Genomic DNA, 15,044 nt, shown 5'->3' on the forward strand with positions numbered 1-15,044 from the left:
CACTTCCCGGACCCAGCACCAATACCTTGGTTCACAGCAGAACGGCTGTTATCATTAAATGCGCTACTCTTCACATTGGAGGAAACAGGCTTGACTGAGCCCACTTGAGCCGCGAATGTGGTTCCCCTTGATGAGCTGCTGGGCTTGTTAGTCTTTTTGGTCTTCTCTCTGTCACCAGCAATAATGTTTCCACACACAGAATCGCTCACTGCTCGGGCTCTCTTGGACACAAACTTGGAGATGTGGTGAATTCTAGGTCTCAATCCCGACTCTTGCAAACGATCAGCAACCTCTAGCCACTTGATTCTTAGATAAAACGGAAGTCTTTCCGCGACGCTCCTCAGGTTCTCGGCGCTATTGATCTCGTTCAGGTATCCAATGGATTCCAAGACGTTTTGACAGTCTCTTAATTGATCCGCAAAGGTCAGTAAACCATGCTGGTCATAAGGCTTTAACGGAGGGCCTCGAACTACCCTATTGAGGTGTGCAGTAGCAATCTTGTATGGATGTCCAAACGTTCCTCAAGCAACACTCTAGCTGTCTGATATCCAACCGCAGGCTCGAAAGCCGAACAGCTGCTAATGGCGTCCTTTGCAGTCCCTGTGCAGAACTGCAACAAATACGAGAGGCGCTCGCTATCATCCGATGCATTTCTTGTGATGCTGTTCTCAAACAAGCGAAAAAAATTCCAGTAATCGAGTGGATTTCCGTCAAACTTGCTAATGTCAGGTTTTGGTAAGGAGAATCCTTGCTTAATCGTGGACGCCATTGACTGGAAGGTCTTCTGTTGAAGTCCAATCATTTGTTGCTGCTGATGCAATAATTGTTCAAGGTTTTCATGGTAAGGAGGATTTCCACGGTCAAGGCTAGCTTTAGGCTCACCGTAAGCGGGTTTGCACTTCCATTGAGAAACAGGATCTAAATCGGAACGCACGTGTAATGTGTTCGTCTCGAGTCTCGATGGCAAAGGTGCGTGTGTAAGTGCAGACTTCGCCGTAAAACCGGTGTCCAGGAAATTAACAGTTCGCGGGTCGTCGCCCTTGGCTCGTGGAACATCGGACGTCGGGGGTGGATCGAAGGAATACGCAAAATGATCCTTGTAACCTTCTCCTTCCTCTAAAATTTGCACTCTAAGACACGCTTGTTCAATTTTATTTTCGACCTCCAATAACTCCTCGCGCTTTACTACCACACGTCTTTGCTGCAAATCGAATTTCTTCTTGAGTTGCTGCATTTTTAACTCAGCGAGAGCCTCTTCTACCTTGGCCTCTTTGACCTTCACCGTTAAATGCGAAATTGCTTTAGAAACCGAACTCCGAGATTTTCTGAACACCGAAGAAGAGCCATACTGGCTGGCTGAATCATTCGCATCCACCGAAGGCAACCTCTGAGAGCCATCAAGCCACTTCTGAATGCGCTGCACAAACCGGCGATTCTCGTCGCTTAGATCTTCGAACCAAGTTGTTGCTTCAAAAATTTCTTCCGGATCATCAAGACACTGTACATAAGCTTCATGAGCACGCCGAAAGTTCGTGAATGCTGGTTCCAGGTTAGCTAGCTTGCTTCGAACACATTCATACTCTCGCGAAACCATCAACGCTTCAATCTCATTTCGAATCCTTGTTACGTGACCCTTATATCCGTTCCGTGAAGTTTTCAAATTTTGTTTCAACTCTAAGCGAGGAGTGCCACTCCCGGAGCGGTCGTCGACTCGACGGTCCTGTGAGAGCATGTGGCCAAAACCAACTGGGTTGCTGACATAAACTTCCACACAGTTTTTCAAATAAATGTGGCAGGCCAAAGCCGCCGCCGCCATGAACACAAAAATAAAATACCACAGCTTGAATGCACTTCCAAAGTTTAATGAAGATGAAAAAGGGGAAATACGAAGATAACGTATAACCCAAAACAAGTGTGCTAGTGAGTGATTCGACTGAAATAAAATAAAACGGGAATTATAAATTACAAACTGAAAAAAGCAACAAGAACCACGCGAAATAAACAAACCGAAATATACAACCAAACAACAAAGAAAAATACTTACAAAACTGTGGCCATAAAAAACTTGAAAATAAAAATGAAATGCAAAGAATGCTTCCCAGCTGAGAAATATGCCCGCTCGCAGAACACAACGCAATACAAACTTGAGAAGCAGTTGGAGCCGAGCTTCACTTGTTGCTTGCGGTCGGCGAGAAAATCGATAATCCAGAACAGAATAGCCTCAGGGAGATCATAGTTGTGCAGTTTATTGATCAATATGTGATGGTCAATAAGATCGAAGGCTTTCTTGAAGTCGAACAGGACTGCCCTTACCGGGCTCCAGTACTGTGGTTGCACTGTTCCGTTCGTGAATCATGCTGATAAGCGCTTCAGTTGTACTGCCACATTGGTGCCCATGCGCATAAGCACCAATGTGGCGGCCAGAAACCAAAGAAAACACCTGCCAATCACTTCTGCTATTCAGGCGACTGCTCTTTCCTTACGAGATTGTATACAGCTTTTTCAATTAACGTTGTCGGATCAAAGCAAAAAGCTAAAAGACAAGACCGCAAGGTTATTTGGGATTTTTTTATGAATAAATTAATCAAAATCAGCTATGCCTCGCCCATACAGTGAAGATCTACGGTGGCGAGCCATTTGGATGAATGAAATTTTAGGATATGAAGTGGATGAGGTGGCAGCCGCTTTGAGGATGTCACCAAGAAATATCGAGCGATATGTCTCAAAAGTTTTAAACCATGTGGAAGTAAAAGCAAATACCATCGGAAGACCGATAAACAGTGTGGCCATGCACCCGCACGTGGAATTTTTGATTATGGAAACAGTGCTTGGACACCCCGAAAAGACACTGTCAGAAATTGCGCACGATGTGTATACTGAGACGGGATCAGATTTTGCATTAGCAAGTATTTTCTATTATCTGAAACGAAATCGTTTCAGTCTAAAAAAGGTTAGCTGAATTTTTCTGCTTTGTAATCGATTTTTTTTACGGCTTATGAAACGTTTAATTAACCTGGACTTTTCTCTATTTCATAATCAGCTCAACAAAATTGCGCTTCAAAGATCTGAAGAAGCAAGAGTGGTCTTCCGAGCAGATGTTTGTGTTCATAGATGAAAGCGGATTCGTAAGTGTTCAGTTCTTATTTTACCTGTTAGGTTTAAATTCATTCCATTCTTTTAATTGTAAAATTGATTTTTGTGTCATGTTTATAGGACAAAAGAATTTCTCCAACCTCTGGACACAACCTTATTGGAAAAAGAGCAGTGGTAAAACAATTTAAGCAGAACTGGGGACCGCGTATTACTGCCATTCCCGTCCTTTGCACTGAGGGAATCATTATTTGAAGAAAAATATTGACGAACATTAAGAATAATCCAACACCCTCATTACTGGAATGATAATGTTTGACATGGGCAAGCGGAAAATTTAAAGTTCCTTACCAACATCCTGGCCCAACAATGCAGTTTAAACTCTGGCAGTTTATGGTGCTCTCGCAACCTTGACAGGCATGCTTCATAACGTGACGGCACTTCTTCTTCATCACAGTCATCTCAGAACTGGGTCCGGGGTTAGCTACACAAAACAATAAGTTGCTGAAAACAACTTCCTGATCATCACAAGCAGAATTGAAGAAGCTTGAATGACAGCCGTCTTCTTGAGTTACACTTTCTCCTGAGTATGCAACCTGAGGAGACAGGGATGATATTCAAAATAAAATTACTATACCTTTTCTTTCCTTCCCCAATGTTGAAGAGAGTGATTTTTTGGCTTTAGTTAAGTGTGGATCGACCCACAACGTAACCATTCCCTTTTTCACTAATGAAAGCGCCTCGGCAAGTTGAATTTCCGAAGTAATGGTGAACTTCTTGTTTCCTTCACCGCTGTATCCAAAAGTAAAGTCACAATCTGTTGCTGGCCGGAGTTCCTCTGTGCACCTCTCCAATAGGTAGGCTTTTAATCTAGTCACACTGTCAAAGAGAGGCACGTTTCGAACGGAATACGAATCGTGCGAATTCTTGTTTTTTGCTTTTAAAACGCGCAGACAAATGTTAACAGTGTTTTCTTCCATCCTACTTGTCACGCCTCTGCGAAAAAAAAATTAAGAACTACCCATGTTACCTTGCGGTCTTGTCTTTTAGCTTTTTGCTTTTATCCAACAACCTTAATTGAAATAGCTGTATAAACGTATAAACATCTTTCCCAATACTTGAACTGTTTGAATTTCAGAAATCTTAGCAAAAGACCTTTTTACAAGGCTTGAGGGAGGGGGGAACTCTCATATATGGGCTATTTAGGTATGTGCCACGAGATAGGGTAGGGTTTTGAAGGTTCTCGATCGTTAAATAGGGTATCATTTTTGCCCCTGTTGGCACTGTGTTCCTTAGATCGGGTACCTAAATTGTATCAGTTAAAATTAAATGCCCAGCTAAACAAAAAACAAAACAAATGATCTGTTAAAACTGAACTGCCCATTAGAGTATTAGTAAAGCGATTTTATATAGAATTAGAGGATATATGTTTTTACTTACCCATCATTGGTCTCTGCCTTCCACTTTCTGCCTTTAGTACGTTCCTTCTCGGGCGGTGTTTTGTGAGGCCATAACTTCGCTCACTAAACAAGAGTTCAAGCATTCGCAAGTATCAATTCCCTCTCCGCAAAACCCACACCTGTTTGAATAATCGATAAGTGTGTGACCATCCAAGCCACACACCCTACACTTTCTTACTCTTGTATCATCCATAACAAATAGATCGTCAGGAGTTACTTGTTCGTCGGTAATCTTCTAAACCTTACTCCAACTAGCATTGAATTCTTCAAAGTTATGCTAATTTAAACAATCCTTGGAAGACGTCACGTCGTGAGGAAAATCTGACAATTGCCAGGGACCCTTTTAAATTTTTTTCTTCCGGAATGTCAACATTTTCTTTTGACGCTGTGACTGGCATAAGAAACCCAAGAAGGACTGCTCTGCTTGATGAAATGCTTATAAAAAGTCCTGTTCCCGTTTTCGCTGGTATTAGGGTCTATTAGGTTAATCGCAAGTCCTTAACATGAACACGCGGCAATCTGCTTTGTTCTTTCGGCTCACCTGGAAGATTGGGCTGATGGCCAAGAGGAACAAATGACAAGATGTCGGCGTTCCACTTCTCACAATGGATCGGGATATAATGATTTAATGATTCAATGATTCAATGATTTAACACCAGCGGCCTCATGCTATCTTCACACCGGGGGTTTTTGTTCTTTCGACACAAATTGTACATGGAACAGTACGACCACACGGGAAGAGTTCAATGATGTACCATGTAAAGTTCCAGGTATGCCTAATACACCTTGTTCCAGGACTTTTTTGTGGCATGTGGATTGCAGGACTTCTTAAATAAGAAAACAAAGACTGCTCTGCTTGATTAAACGCTTAATTTTTCGATCATATTAGGTTAATCCCGTGATATTAACATGAACACGTGGCGATCACCCTTGTTCTTTCTGCTCACCTGGAAGAATGGGCCGATGGCCAAGAGGAAAAGATGCCAAGATGTCGGCGTTCCTCTTCTCACAATGGATCGGCATCTAATGATTTAATGATTTAACACCAGCAGCCTCATGCTATCTTCACACCCGGCATTTTTTGTTCTTTCAACACAAATCGTACATAGAACAGTACGACCACACCTGAAGAGCTTAATCATGTACCATGTATTAAAGATGAGTTCCAAGTATGCTTAATACTTATTTTAGGACTTTTGAACGCGCTAAATGAAATGCCCAACTTTTTTCGTGAAGAACTTGGTCCTCCTATATTTGCAAATGATATGGGAAACAAACTTTGACTTATAAACAGGTTGCAAAGAAAGAGACTTCTGAAAAGAAATGTTAACTGCACAAACTGTAGAAATGCAATGCACCTTATTCGCCAGCCGCAAAAAAATGTTTTAAACATTTTTTTTTTATTTTCACTTAAAGCACAAATACTAGAGTAATACAAACAAATACAAAGTTAATTACACTAACGCTAATTTATAAAATAACATTACATTACATTCACAGTCAGGTAGATTTAATTTATGGTGTGGTTATATAATAATATAAACCTATATAATAATTTGTACAAATACTTATACATCAATTTTTTTTTTTGGTAGAATGTCCGTGTATACAATTGCATATATAACTATTAATACCAGATGCCCATCTATTGAGATGTTATTACGATAACATGTTTTCCCATTTTTTATAATAAATAGATCCTATTTTATTCTTTTTTGCAATTAAAAATTCAAGTTTCCGAGTTTCAGATGTTTTAGTCTTCAGTAAGGATACAGGCGGCTTGATATTTTTACAAAAACATGAATAAATGGTATATTTCCCAAGAATGATTATGTGATTTAACAAACAGTTCCCAGGGTTATTATCGGAAATACCAAAGAGGATTGTTACCTCATCAAGCTTATCAATTTTCATATTGTAAGTATTTAACCAAGAAATAACCGAAAGCCAAAAGTTTTTTAGTGTAGGTACAGCTGATTAGAAGATGCTCAAGAGTTTCTTCGTGATCTCCACAAAAGATGCACACCGAAGAAGGAACCAAATTCATTTTATATAGGATTTTATTGGTGTAGAGAATACGATTTAGGATTTTGTATTGAAAGGCTCTCGTTCTGGTATCAAGAGTGACTCGACCCGGCAATAGATAAATATTTTTCCAGTCTATAGTACCTGAAGTATTATATACGGAATTAAACTTAGATTGGGCAGTCGGAGAAATCTGGATTCGTTTGACCAGGGTGGAATAGATTGATTTTGAAGTCATTCTAGTTATATCTTGAACACCGTCTGAAACAGTTTTGTCAATTCGGTTGTTATTATTCTCTCCATCTTTGAGGAGCAGTTTCCAGTTTGGCGGAATGGCGGCAAAAATGCCTTGTAGGAGTAATTAATCTGACAAGGAGAGATTTTTCTCTCTAAAAGCATCCCACCTTTTTAATTTTGAGTCGTTTGAGAGAATATTTCCAAGTTTCACAAAACCTGCTTCTTTTATTCTCTTGTTGTATGTTGATTTCTTGTTCATCAAGAGGTTCTGGTTGTTCCAGATAATCACATTTAAAACGTCCTGTTTTGTAGCTATTATATCGTGACTGCCATTAAAGTCAGATCAAACTTCAAGACATTCTTTATAAAAAAAGTTAGTTTACAGGGTAGGTGCAATGGATTGAAATTGGACTGAAGCAGAAAACTGGTTCCTACATTCTTAAGATAGTGAGAAAAGAAAACTACTATTATCATCTAAATACCTCGCAAGAAACACAATTCTTTGAGTTTTAATTAAAGATTCAGGGTGAGGCATTTTGAGGCCACCGTCGTCGTATTCACTAATTAAGGCCAATCTTTTGATTTTGTCTTTGCCTCTCCACACAAAATTGAATATCACAGAATTTATGCTTTTAATTATATCCTTATCAAAAGAGATAAAGGAGGCTCGATACATAAACTTAGGCATAGCAAATGTTTTGACTAATTGAATTTTACCAATTAATGTTAAGTTTCTCCATTGCTAGCAACTTAAAAGGTCGAAGTTAAGCTCTCTACTTTTACGCTGATCATAAGTGAAAAATATACGTAGTATTTTAATTGGCTCATTCACCTTATTAATATCGAAAGCTTCGTGATTTCGATAGGAACTTCCTAACCAGTAGGCTTCTTTTTTGTCCGTATTAAGTTTAAGCCCTGAACATTCACCATATGTGTTCAATAAGGAACTAAGAGAGTCATGAGATACCTTCCAAGCATGGTTGACCAAAGGTCGCTGCAACAGCAAATCTGTAGAAAAGCGATCGGTGACACAGGTCCCCAAATAAACAGGATGCGTAATATAAAGTGTTAAATAAAACATGAGACAAAAACCACTAGCTACCAATAAAGAAAAGTAATAGGGGTGAGTGGGGAAGTACCAAAGGACAAACGCAAACACCGTAAATTTACTTAGCAAGCATTGTTTAAGCCTTAATGATGGTGCCTCGATAGCTGCGATACAGCCAATACTGGTCCACGGAATTCACGTGAATGCCATCGGGCAAATATGGATCAGAGCTGGGTTCGCAATTACTGACATGGCGCCAACAGAAAATGCTATCTTGCTTACCCAAAACAACTCTCAGGTAATTGTTTAAAATCGGCACCGCCTCGTTGAAATCCAACCCATGTGGATAAGTTGTTCCACGAGGGAGGACCTCACAGACGCCAATGATTTTCACTGCAAAGGAACAGCAAAGGAAACGAACAAAATCATCAATAGCGGAACCTACGACCTCGGCTGCACTGACACTTAAAAATCATTGGTTCCAATTTCTAGAAAAGCAATGTCTGGGGCAAACTCAGTAGTGACGCCCAGGTCATATTTAATCAATTTCTGGACCGTGCATCCGCCATGTTAATGCACGTGGACTTGACCCTGTAGGTTAAAAGTCTTGGAGGTTCGCGGATCGAAATTGTTCTTAAGGTCATAAGTTAATCGATGTACGAAAGAATGACCTGAAAGGAGAACTTTTGGAGAAAGTGTAGTTTCCATCTCGCCAACAGAAAAATTGATTAGCCGCACACAGTCCGGAAATAAAGCAAGGCAAAACAAAACAAATGTGGGAACAAATGGTACATAAACGTAATGAAGGGAAACGTAATCCCAAAAAAAGAAAATTCAGAACACAATAAAGAGTAATAGAGGGGAAAAACCAGGAACCTGTAGATTATATAGCCTCACCTTGAAAGAACCAAAGCACGTCTTAATCCGCTGCTGAACTGAGATGAATGACTATGGTATGATAATATTGATCATATGACTGATGCAAGCACCTTACTTCCTCCCCAAGACCGAGGACCACTCGGACCAATTAATTTCTAACAAAGGCGGGAAAAGGCATAAAAATTCTATTTTACGGGCAAATATTTTATTTATTACAAGAAGTTAACTACCCTTTCTCAACGTTTCTCCTTGTGAATACAATGTCTTGCTTTAAAATCTTAACTTCTCCGATGTGATGTAAATTTACAATAATGCCCTGCCACATGTTGCAGAGTTTTTATATTATTTGCTGTACTGATAATTATATTTCACTTATTCTCATAGTAATTTATTGTGGCATCTTTTTCCATGTTGCCCAGCTTCTTTATATTAATTTGCTGTTCTCTGGAAAAACTGTCCTTTTCTTTAAACTTAGGTTTCAATTCTGAATGTGATATGAATTTACAGTAATAAATTTCTTGTTTGACATGGCAAAGCTTTATGTATCTGATGAAGTCTTAGCTCAGAAAAAAAACATTTTCTTGAAACTTGCGTTTACAAGATACTCAGACCTTCATAAGCTTACAAGCTATTCAGACCTTAAAATGGCTATCTCATTCATTTTTGAAATAATTTCAGGCTTTCTTGATTTGTTTGGAAGACTGAGTTGATGCCCTGTGAGATCTGCAAGGAGTTGCACTGGGTCAGTAATTTTTAACTTCTTCAAGTCATTGGCTGACTGTGTTATGGTTTTCGTCTGCTGAGGATATCCAGCTTCATCAGGGGCTTTTGCAACTTCATATTTTTCTTGCTCCAAAGCTGAAATGTATGGTACTTTCCTTTCCGAGTCTTGTTTCCTTCTTTCGTACCAAAAACTGGAATTCCTTTTGACGTATTGACGGGGTTGTCTTTCGCAGGATCTTAGTGCCTCATGGCGCTTTTCAACTAAAAGGAGACTGGTGCAGGCATCCCATCGATTTATCTTGCGATGGAAACATCATCTAAAATCATAATTCTTTTTTACGATTCCTAGTAAGAGAAGACAAATAAATTATAGGTAAGAGGCACACAAAGTTTTGTTTCAATTTTTATTCTAACTATAGTAAGGCTTTTGTATCAGTACATGGTTACAATATTCAAGGAACAAGGCTAACATACCCACATTGTTGGTACAGTAACAGACAACTTCTCTAACTCAGTTCAATTATACAATGACAAAGAAAAAGATGACCTTGACCACTGAAGTGCATTAGTGAAGCATGGTTGGGTGGGGACATGGTAAACGATGGTATGTATGTAAGAAGTGATTATGGTTTCTGTGGTGTAGCCTGGTCCACTTCCAGCCATTCGTGACAGGTAACCTCCCCAGTTCCTAGCCTGTTGAATAGAAATGAATTTAAATTGCACTGTTTGTAGCAAAGAGGGTGGTAAATGTTTTTGCTTTTGTAATTTGAAGTACTGATTTGTCGTTTTTGTAGGTGATCTCAGATGTAATAGTTTGTTAAGCAGCCTTAAGCCAGGATTATTGAATACCCCCACAGACCTTGTCTTGTAATTGTCCACATTTTCATCAGTGTGTCTCCTTGTTTATAACGTCAAGTATCTCCTGAAAATCCTGAAAAAAAGTTTTGATTTAAGCATTTGAGCAAATTTTCTATGTTTATCTAACAAGTTTAGCTGACAAACAGAAGTTGTCTGTTCAACGTGACATGCATTATAAGCAGTATTTTAGTCACTGTCCACAGCGTTTTGAAACACTGGTGCTCTTTCTGGTGGTAAAAGCTTTGTAAAATGACATGGAAGCTTTCTGAGAAGCAGCCGCTTCTCTCTGCCAAGTAGGGATGTCCACTCAAGTTTCTTTGCAGAATCCTTTGGCCTCCACACATTAAGGGACATTCCCAGTGAGCGCACTGTGGCGAGGAGAGCATCCAGATAGGTAGACTTCCTTGCTGAGGGGGTTTTACTTTGTTTTCTGTTTGACTTGAAAAGATGTAAATATATCAAACTACTGTTTTTAATTGGACAAATAAAATACCTTTTACTCAGAATGACGTTAGTTGAAAAAGTGAAAAACATACCTCATCTCTATCTAGAACTTCAAAAATAAGGCCAATTTCTAGGCGGTCCATCACTCTCAGCATTAAATGTAGCTCATCAATCATGACATTGTCTAGAGGGATGTTGAAAATTGGCTGATGCTGGCATCCAGGCTGCTTGTACCAATCTGGACCCAGTTTTCTTTTCCTGTTGGATGTTTCATAATTAGTGCAGGAAACATCCATGTCGCACCTTAAGTTGAAAACATTGACATTATAAATCAGAATAAGGTGTCATACGTGTATTTTTTCTAATAACATAGCCAAGTCACCCCACAAATTGATGACTACTTCAAGATAGTACCTGTCTTTTTTGTGAATCAAGCACCAGATGCATGACTTGTTCGATATGGCTCCTTACATGCCCATTGCGAGAAGTAGAAACTATTGAAAAAAAAATATTCAAGGAAAGATGACCTGCATTCCTGGGATGATCTTTCAGTTATTGGATATGTAATCTCATACTGTTTACATCTATTCAATAAGTTATTTTTTGCTCACATGTTCCCGTATTTTCTGCTTAAGTAAATCTTCTAGCGGTAACTCGGCTCCTGGTTGGTCACCTGGGGTTTTACTTATGCTCCATGATACATTCAATGTTGCTTGACAACCTTCCACCAGGTATGATCTGGGCAATGCCTTGTCCTGTTGGGTAAGCTTATGTAAGCTTCCCATGTAATGCAAAACTTATCCATGATGAACAAGATTGCTCTGATTTTTTCTTTGTCACCTTCAGGCAGCCTTTCATATGCACACATTTTCTTGGTTATTGAGAGAAGGAAACAAATAATTTTTCAATTACAAATCATGTTTACTACACGTAATCAGTTGAGAGTTGCTTTGATCTGAAATGAGGGAAAAATGTTTTACCCAACCACTTGTATGTCTTGAAGGTTACTGTTATAGTGGTTTGAAACTTACACCCACTTGTGAATTTCAAGTGTTGCTCATATCATCCATGTTCCTTTCAGGATTGCTGTCCTACAGTAGTTATATTATTTGTTCACCCTTGCAGCTCTCTCCTTCATTTGTGTCATTCTGGCAGTCCCTCAGTGTAGTTAAACTCTCTTATCTTGGAGCAGGGTTTTCTTTTTCAGCATCATTTGTCAAGTAAGAAAAAATATGGCATTGATATTATAGTTTGCTACAAGTAACCAGTTGAAAGTTGTTTTGATCTGAAATGGGAGAAAATGTTTTTTCCCAACCACTTGTAAATCTTGAAGGTAAGAATTATAGTGGTTTGAAAGTTACACCCACTTGTGAATTTTAGGTGTTGCTCATATCATCCATGTTCCTGTCAGGATGACTGTCCAAGTTGTATGATTTGTTTAATTATTTATTTATATATACAGCTCACCCTTGCAACTCTCTCCTTAATTCATGTCATTCTGGCAGTCCCTCCGTGTAGTTGAATTCTCTTGACTTGTGGCAATGTTTTCTTTTTCAGCATCATCCGTTAGGTCAGAAAAATATGGCATTGATACTAGAAATAACCAATGGTTAGGAAGTGCAGGCTAGAACACTTTTGAGTCGAGGATTTTCAATAAAACTTTTGTTGAGCATTGAAATTGGTTGGCCATCGCATTGGGTAGTTACATTAAAAAATCTGCATGGCTCTGTTGAAGATGATTTCCAGTCTGTATAGCGTACTGCGCAATCTTGTCATTTACATCCGGGATTCGATGGGTTGAAATGTTTCCCTGGTTCCTTGCCGAATTCTACCGTAAACGTTGTACGTTTTTTAAATGAGGAAATGCTTTTTCTGAAGTTTTCATTCGAAAGATTCAAGTACAATCAAGTATAATCTTGCGCAGCGAAGATATCTCAGAAGCGATCGTGTTACATTCCACGAAAAAGCCGCAATCTTGGGTCAATCTTGTCCACGTGCTCCGGCGTAAGAGTCGATCGATTGGAAGGCTGCTCTGAATCGAATTTATAAAGCCAAACATGCATATCTTATTCTGTGGCAAAATCGTAGGTACAAGTATGTAAACACTTACACTTTGGAATCCAGTGATATTACTGTTGTAAACCGTCGCAGAAAAATGCAAAATAAGCTGAGAATTTTAATGGCTGCTGAACAGCGAAGAAGGCAAGTGTTACTGGTGCTGACATTGGTTACATCCACTGTACACTTTGACGCCGATGTTCATCCAGTTCGAGTGTGATCTCTTCCACAACCTCAAGGGTGGTTTAATCTAATGTTAAACGTGCTCATTCACAGCTACGACCCTTATTGGCACGAGCACTCCAGAATGTCTTGACGAACATTTCAGCTTGTAGGGATACTCGATTCAGGGAAGCAGTTAGCATAGAGAAACGACTCGCAGTGGCATTGTGGCGTCTTGCCAGCGGGAATCCGTACAGAACTGTTGCCTCCACGTTTGGAATTGGGAAGTCTACTGCTGTCAAGATCATAAACAGTTTTATTGACGTCTTAAATGAACTTTATGAAGATTGGATTACATTTCCTGCATCAGTGCAAGAGACCTTTGAAGCCATTCAGCAATTCTCTGATAACACTCTGCTCAACATACCACAGATTTTAGGTGCAATTGATGGATCACACATCCCCATAAAGGTTCCTAAGCACAATAAAGAGAGCTATTTCAACCAAAAGCATTTTTACTCTATGAATCTCCAAGCAGTTGTGGCCTTCGATGGTCCGTTTTTAGATATATCAGCAGGTTTTCCAGGTAGCATTCACGACGCCAGGATACTGTGAATGCGTGGACTTTATGGTAGAGTACTAAGGAACGACATTCTCCAAGGCCCTTACATAAATTTAACCGGTGTTTCTGTTGGCCCTTTAATTGTAGGTTATAGCGTCTACCCAATTTTCCCTTGGCTTTTTAAACCTTACCAGAATGTGCGTAAGTTAGACCCAACAAAAGTTCAATTTAACACCATTTACCCCATGGCGTATCAAGAAACTTTGTTAACCCTTAGCAAACACAATAAAGGAGACAATTGTTTATGAGAGAAGAATAAACTTTAATACATGAATGAATATACAGTAGCATGCAGTGAAAAAGAAATAAAAACCTTGCAAAATATCTATAGAAAAACTTTGAAATTTTTTTATATAATAACAATAAATAGGAAAATTTGTATACAAAATTTGAAAACTTTAAAAGCACGAAAAGGAAATATTAAAAACGATACAAGATACGTACTAATTTTAAATGAAAAAATAATATTTATTTAATTTATGGGTATAAGTAACACAACGGTAGCAAGTATAATTATTGCAGGAACAGTCCACTAAACTTTAAAACAAACTAAAAAATTTCTTCTTTTTGAAAGACACTCTGTGCCTTATAAAAATACGCACAAATTACGCACGTGTCGACGATTTCATCACCTGGGTGGGTGACAGTACAAACCTAAAAGGAAAAAAAATTGCTCAGGTTTAATTTACGTGTCGAAAGTAGAACCTGCATGTGCAAAGAACAATCATTACTTATACGCACACAGCTATAGGTTCGGGTTAATTCATTGGATTGCTTAAGTACTTAAGATTCGCTTTAACTACGCTTAGTTTCAGTTTTCACTTTCACTCTATAAGTACAATACTTACAAGTCCTTTACATTCCTGCATATATGTTGTCATTTCCCTTTCGTACGACGCACTGCAAGGTGCTGGAAATTCCTGCAGGCAATGTGGACATCTGTTGCAGCTCCTAATGAGTGTTCTCATCCACCTTTTCATGCATTTCTTATGGTAATGCTGTCCGCAGCAATCTGTCTTGGGTAAATTCCAGCTCTCCTCCAAGCAAATGAAGCAAGTGCACAAAATCTGAAAAATATTTCGGAAAGAAGTATTGCTACCTTGAACATCAAAGGACCACCTTTAAGAGCCGTCCATGCTCTCTTGAAACAGCGCTATCTTTTCTGTGCGCGCTCTTTGAAACCGCACAATCATAGAAACAACAAAAAGTTTTATGCACTTGGAAAAATATGATTTAAACACAAACACTTTCAAACTAGCACAGGTAGAACTCAACGGTGAATGTAAACGAAGAGTAAGCACATGGACTTTAATTACGAGTCTGTAACTGCAGGCTAGCTTGTAGCTGTCCAGACTGTTGCAAAATTATCGCATCAGTACGTGGTTGTGCACTTGCAACTGCAATATGCCAGTGAAATTCCCTGTGACACTACTCCTTT

At 39.1% G+C, this 15,044-nt stretch overlaps 1 pseudogene; it reads left to right on the plus strand.

Annotated features, from left to right (window-relative positions):
* The first annotated feature begins 2,596 nt into the window (after positions 1–2,596).
* LOC146486409 (uncharacterized) lies at positions 2,597–3,345 on the plus strand (annotated as a pseudogene).
* Positions 3,346–15,044: the final 11,699 nt, after the last annotated feature.

The sequence above is a fragment of the Pavona decussata genome, unplaced genomic scaffold (genome assembly GCF_977016875.1).
Source record: "Pavona decussata unplaced genomic scaffold, jaPavDecu1.1 SCAFFOLD_21, whole genome shotgun sequence".
In the NCBI taxonomy this organism is placed as follows: Eukaryota; Metazoa; Cnidaria; class Anthozoa; order Scleractinia; family Agariciidae; genus Pavona; species Pavona decussata.